This window comes from Rutidosis leptorrhynchoides, chromosome 1 (genome assembly GCF_046630445.1).
Source record: "Rutidosis leptorrhynchoides isolate AG116_Rl617_1_P2 chromosome 1, CSIRO_AGI_Rlap_v1, whole genome shotgun sequence".
NCBI lineage: Eukaryota > Viridiplantae > Streptophyta > Magnoliopsida > Asterales > Asteraceae > Rutidosis > Rutidosis leptorrhynchoides.
This window is the reverse complement of record NC_092333.1, coordinates 182,242,240-182,249,432: the sequence shown is the minus strand read 5'-3', so window position 1 is coordinate 182,249,432 and position 7,193 is coordinate 182,242,240.

Sequence of the window (7,193 nt, the reverse complement as noted above, 5' to 3'; positions counted from 1 at the left end):
CAAAGAAGGTATTAAGGTGGATCCGACAAAGATAGAAACTGTTGAAAAGTGGGAAACCCGAAAACTCCGAAACACATACGCCAGTTTTTAGGACTAGCTGGTTACTACAGAAGGTTCATCCAAGACTTTTCCAGAATAGCAAAACCCTTGACTGCATTAACGCATAAAGGGAAGAAATTTAAATGGAATGATGAACAAGAGAAAGCGTTTCAGTTATTGAAGAAAAAGCTAACTACGGCACCTATATTGTCATTGCATGAAGGGAATGATGATTTTGTGATTTATTGTGACGCATCAAAGCAAGGTCTCGGTTGTGTATTAATGCAACGAATGAAGGTGATTGCTTATGCGTCTAGACAATTGAAGATTCACGAACAAAATTATACGACGCATGATTTGGAATTAGGCGCGGTTGTTTTTGCATTAAAGACTTGGAGGCACTACTTATATGGGGTCAAAAGTATTATATATACCGACCACAAAAGTCTTCAACACATATTTAATCAGAAACAACTGAATATGAGGCAGCGTAGGTGGATTGAATTATTGAATGATTACGACTTTGAGATTCGTTACCACCCGGGGAAGGCAAATGTGGTAGCCGATGCCTTGAGCAGGAAGGACAGAGAACCCATTCGAGTAAAATCTATGAATATAATGATTCATAATAACCTTACTACTCAAATAAAGGAGGCGCAACAAGGAGTTTTAAAAGAGAGAAATTTAAAGGATGAAATACCCAAAGGATCGGAGAAGCATCTTAATATTCGGAAAGACGGAACCCGGTATAGGGCTGAAAGGATTTGGGTACCAAAATTTGGAGATATGAGAGAAATAGTACTTAGAGAAGCTCATAAAACCAGATACTCAATACATCCCGGAACGGGGAAGATGTACAAGGATCTCAAGAAACATTTTTGGTGGTCGGGTATGAAAGCCGATGTTGCTAAATACGTAGGAGAATGTTTGACGTGTTCTAAGGTCAAAGCTGAGCATCAAAAACCATCAGGTCTACTTCAACAACCCGAAATCCCGGAATGGAAATAGGAAAACATTACCGTAGATTTTATCACTAAATTGCCAAGGACTGCAAGTGGTTTTGATACTATTTGGGTAATAGTTGATTGTCTCACCAAATCAGCACACTTCCTGCCAATAAGAGAAGATGACAAGATGGAGAAGTTAGCACGACTGTATTTGAAGGAAGTCGTCTCCAGACATGGAATACCAATCTCTATTATCTCTGATAGGGATGGCAGATTTATTTCAAGATTCTGGCAGACATTACAGCAAGCATTAGGAACTCGTCTAGACATGAGTACTGCCTATCATCCACAAACTGATGGACAGAGCGAAAGGACGATACAAACGCTTAAAGATATGCTACGAGCATGTGTTATTGATTTCAGAAACAGTTGGGATCGACATCTACCGTTAGCAGAATTTTCCTACAACAACAGCTACCATTCAAGCATTGAGATGGCGCCGTTTGAAGCACTTTATGGTAGAAAGTGCAGGTCTCTGATTTGTTGGAGTGAAGTGGGGGATAGACAGATTACGGGTCCGGAGATAATACAAGAAACTACCGAGAAAATCATCCAAATTCAACAAAGATTGAAAACCACCCAGAGTCGACAAAAGAGCTACGCGGATAGTAAAAGAAAAGATATAGAGTTTGAAATTGGAGAAATGGTCATGCTTAAGGTTTCACCTTGGAAAGGCGTTGTTCGATTTGGTAAACGGGGGAAACTAAATCCAAGGTACATTGGACCATTCAAGATTATAGATCGTGTCAGACCAGTAGCTTACCAACTGGAGCTACCTCAACAACTCGCGGCTGTACATAACACTTTCCACGTCTCAAATTTGAAGAAATGTTTTGCTAAAGAAGATCTCACTATTCCGTTGGACGAAATCCAAATCAATGAAAAACTTCAATTCATTGAAGAACCCGTCGAAATAATGGATCGTGAGGTTAAGAGACTTAAACAAAACAAGATACCGATTGTTAAGGTTCGATGGAATGCTCGTAGAGGACCCGAGTTCACCTGGGAGCGTGAAGATCAGATGAAGAAGAAATACCCGCATTAATTTCCAGAAGATACGTCAACACCTCCAACTGCTTAAAATTTCGGGACGAAATTTATTTAACGGGTAGGTACTGTAGTGACCCGAACTTTTCCATGTTTATATATATATTAAATGAAATTGTTATTTACATGATTAAGTGTTTCTAACATGTTAAGCAATCAAACTTGTTAAGACTTGATTAATTGAAATAGGTTTCATATAGACAATTGACCACCCAAGTTGACCGGTGATTCACGAACGTTAAAACTTGTAAAAACTATACGATGACATATATATGGTTATATATATAGTTAACATGATTTTATTATAAGTATGTATCTCATTAGGTATTTTAACAATGAGTTATATACATAAAAATGAGACTATTAATTTAAGAAACTCGAAAACGATATATATAACGATTATCGTTATAACAACGTCTTACTAGGTACATATGAATCATATTAAGATATTGATACACTTGGTTAATTATGTTAAATGATAAGTAAATATATTATTAAGTGTATTAACAATGAAATACATATGTAAAAATAAGACTACTAACTTAATGATTTCGAAACGAGACATATATGTAACGATTATCGTTGTAACGGCATTTAACTGTATATATATCATACTAAGATATATTATATATCATAATATCATGATAATATAACAATTTAACATCTCATTTGTTATAATAAACAATGGGTTAACAACATTTAACAAGATCGTTAACCTAAAGGTTTCAAAACAACATTTACATGTAACGACTAACGATGACTTAACGACTCAGTTAAAATGTATATACATGTAGTGTTTTAATATGTATTCATACACTTTTGAAAGACTTCAAGACACTTATCAAAATACTTCTACTTAACAAAAATGCTTACAATTACATCATCATTCAGTTTCATCAACAATTCTACTCGTATGCACCTGTATTCGTACTCGTACAATACACAGCTTTTAGATGTATGTAATATTGGTAGATACACTCCAATGATCAGCTCTTCGCAGCCCATGTGAGTCACCTAACACATTTGGGAACCATCATTTGGCAACTAGCATAAAATATCTCATAAAATTACAAAAATATGAGTAATCATTCATGACTTATTTACATGAAAACAAAATTACATATCCTTTATATCTAATCCATACACCAACGACCAAAAACACCTACAAACAATTTCATTCTTAAATTTTATTCATCTAATTGATCTCTCTCAAGTTCTATCTTCAAGTTCTAAGTGTTTTTCATAAATTCCAAAAGTTGTAGTTTCATAAAATAAAGAATACTTCCAAGATTGCAAGTTTACTTCCAAGTTTTCTAAATCCATTCCAAGTAATCATCCAAGATCAAGAAACCTTTGTTACTTACAGTAGGTTATCTTTCTAATACAAGGTAATAATCATATTCAAACTTTAATTCAATTTCTATAACTATAACAATCTTATTTCGAGTGGAAATCTTACTTGAAATTGTTTTCGTGTCATGATTCTGCTTCAAGAACTTTCAAGCCATCCAAGGATCCTTTGAAGCTAGATCTATTTTTCTCATTTCCAGTAGGTTTATCCAAGGAACTTGAGGTAGTAATGATGTTCATAACATCATTCGATTCATACATATAAAGCTATCTTATTCGAAGGTTTAAACTTGTAATCACTAGAACATAGTTTAGTTAATTCTAAACTTGTTCGCAAATAAAAGTTAATCCTTATAAATTGACTTTTAAAATCAACTAAAAACATGTTCTATATCTATATTATATGCTAACTTAATGATTTAAAACCTGGAAACACGAAAAACACCGTAAAATCGGATTTACGCCGTCGTAGTAACACCGCGGGCTGTTTTGGGTTAGTTAATTAAAAACTATGATAAACTTTGATTTAAAAGTTGTTATTCTGGGAAAATGATTTTTATTATGAACATGAAACTATATCCAAAAATTATGGTTAAACTCAAAGTGGAAGTATGTTTTCTAAAATGGTCATCTAGACGTCGTTCTTTCGACTGAAATAACTACCTTTACAAAAATGACTTGTAACTTATTTTTCCGACTATAAACCTATACTTTTTCTATTTAGATTCATAAAATAGAGTTCAATATGAAACCATAGCAATTTGATTCACTCAAAATGGATTTAAAATGAAGAAGTTATGGGTAAAACAAGATTGGATAATTTTTCTCATTTTAGCTACGTGAAAATTGGTAACAAATCTATTCCAACCATAACTTAATCAACTTGTATTGTATATTATGTAATCTTGAGATACCATAGACACGTATACAATGTTTTGACCTATCATGTCAACACATCTATATATATTTCGGAACAACCATAGACACTCTATATGTGAATGTTGGAGTTAGCTATACAGGGTTGAGGTTGATTCCAAAATATATATAGTTTGAGTTGTGATCAATACTGAGATACGTATACACTGGGTCGTGGATTGATTCAAGATAATATTTATCGATTTATTTCTGTACATCTAACTGTGGACAACTAGTTGTAGGTTACTAACGAGGACAGCTGACTTAATAAACTTAAAACATCAAAATATATTAAAAGTGTTGTAAATATATTTTGAACATACTTTGATATATATGTATATATTGTTATAGGTTCGTGAATCAACCAGTGGCCAAGTCTTACTTCCCGACGAAGTAAAAATCTGTGAAAGTGAGTTATAGTCCCACTTTTAAAATCTAATATTTTTGGGATGAGAATACATGCAGGTTTTATAAATGATTTACAAAATAGACATAAGTACGTGAAACTACATTCTATGGTTGAATTATCGAAATCGAATATGCCCCTTTTTATTAAGTCTGGTAATCTAAGAATTAGGGAACAGACACCCTAATTGACGCGAATCCTAAAGATAGATCTATTGGGCCTAACAAACCCCATCCAAAGTACCGGATGCTTTAGTACTTCGAAATTTATATCATATCCGAAGGGTGTCCCAGAATGATGGGGATATTCTTATATATATGCATCTTGTTAATGTCGGTTACCAGGTGTTCACCATATGAATGATTTTTATCTCTATGTATGGGATGTGTATTGAAATATGAAATCTTGTGGTCTATTATTATGATTTGATATATATAGGTTAAACCTATAACTCACCAACATTTTTGTTGACGTTTTAAGCATGTTTATTCTCAGGTGATTATTAAGATCTTCCGCTGTCGCATACTTAAATAAGGACGAGATTTAGAGTCCATGCTTGTATGATATTGTGTAAAAACTGCATTCAAGAAACTTATTTTGTTGTAACATATTTGTATTGTAAACCATTATGTAATGGTCGTGTGTAAACATGATATTTTAGATTATCATTATTTGATAATCTACGTAAAGCTTTTTAAACCTTTATTGATGAAATAAAGGTTATGGTTTGTTTTAAAATGAATGCAGTCTTTGAAAAACGTCTCATATAGAGGTCAAAACCTCGCAACGAAATCAATTAATATGGAACGTTTTTAATCAATAAGAACGGGATATTTCAGTACAACGGGAGACTATTTAATAACAATTTCACAAGCGTCAAACGACCACCAAACGACATCGCACGTACTTTCTAATCCGCAAGCCTCTTACTAAATTTATCCACCACCGGTTTCCAACTCACCTCTTTTTTCATATTAGCACAAATCGGTAATCCCAAGTAAGTAAATGGGAATTCACCTACCTTGCACCCAAAATATCGAGCCATCTCATCAACTTCAATTTTATTCACCCCAACCCCGAAAATATTACTCTTATTATATTTAATCTTTAAACCCGAAGCACGTTCAAAGCACATAAGAAGTTTCATAAGATTACCAATATTCGTTTTATCCCACTTTTCAAAAAAAATCGTGTCGTCCGCATATTGTAAATGAGAAATAAGAACAACATTAGAACCGATTTCAACCCCTTTAAAATGATTAGCATTAGTCGCCGCCTTTATCATAAGATTGAGGCCCTCCACTGCTAGGATAAAAAGAAAAGGGGATAGTGGATCACCTTGTCTAACACCCCTGTCAAGTTTAAATTCGCAAGTCGGAGACCCATTAACTAACACCGAAACACTTGCCTAGTTGAGACAAGAGAGAATCCATCGCCTCCATTTAAACCCAAATCCCATTTTCTCCATGATATCCATAAGGTAATCCCAACTCAAAAAATTGAAAGCTTTTTCGAAATCTACTTTAAAGATCACACTTTTAAGATTTTTCTTGTTAAGAAACTCGAGAGTTTCGTTTGTAATCAACGCCCCATCAAGAATGTTGCAGCCTTTTATAAATGCACTTTGCTCGAACCTGACTAGATTAGGAATGACTTTCCGCAAACGATTCGAGAGGAGTTTTGCAACTATCTTATAGTAACTCCCAATAAGACTAATTGGCCGATAGTCATTTAAAGAGCATGGATCCGTCTTCTTAGGAATTTGATGAATGAAGCATTGCATCCGCTCGAAATTTCACCCGACTCCCAAAAATTAAGAATAGCCGCCATAAGATCATCTTTAATGGTATCCCAATATTTTTTGAAGAATTTCATGTTGAAACCGTCGGGACCTGGAGCTTTAGTACTTCCACAATCCTTAATTGCTTCCCACACTTCGGCTTCTGTGAATTGTTGTTCAAGTAATATAGCCGACTCAACTGACAAAAATAAATCATCGCCTAAATTCATTGTACCAGGTCCCAGATTTGATGTACCAGGCCCACTGAACAACTTGGGCCGCTGCCCAACAGGCCCTGAAAACCGATTTTTAAAGTGATGAAAAAATGACAGTTTAATATCGCAAGGATTTTCATTCCAGGCTCCCTCGATATACAACCCTCTAATATTGCATATGCTAAATTTACGTCGAATAGAGGAATGAAAAAACTTAGAGTTTTCATCACCCTCCAAAAATCCAACGTATTCACGCCATTTGTTTTAACATGCTCGTTTTCTTGTTTCCAACCAAGTAGCCCTATCAACATCATTAAGAGTACCAGACTCCGCCTTTTTCTCCCAATCACAAGCTTCAATTTTTAAATTGTTTATCTCCAAATTTAAATAACCGTATTCCTTTTTACTCTAGTCTTTTAGAGCAAAATTCACAT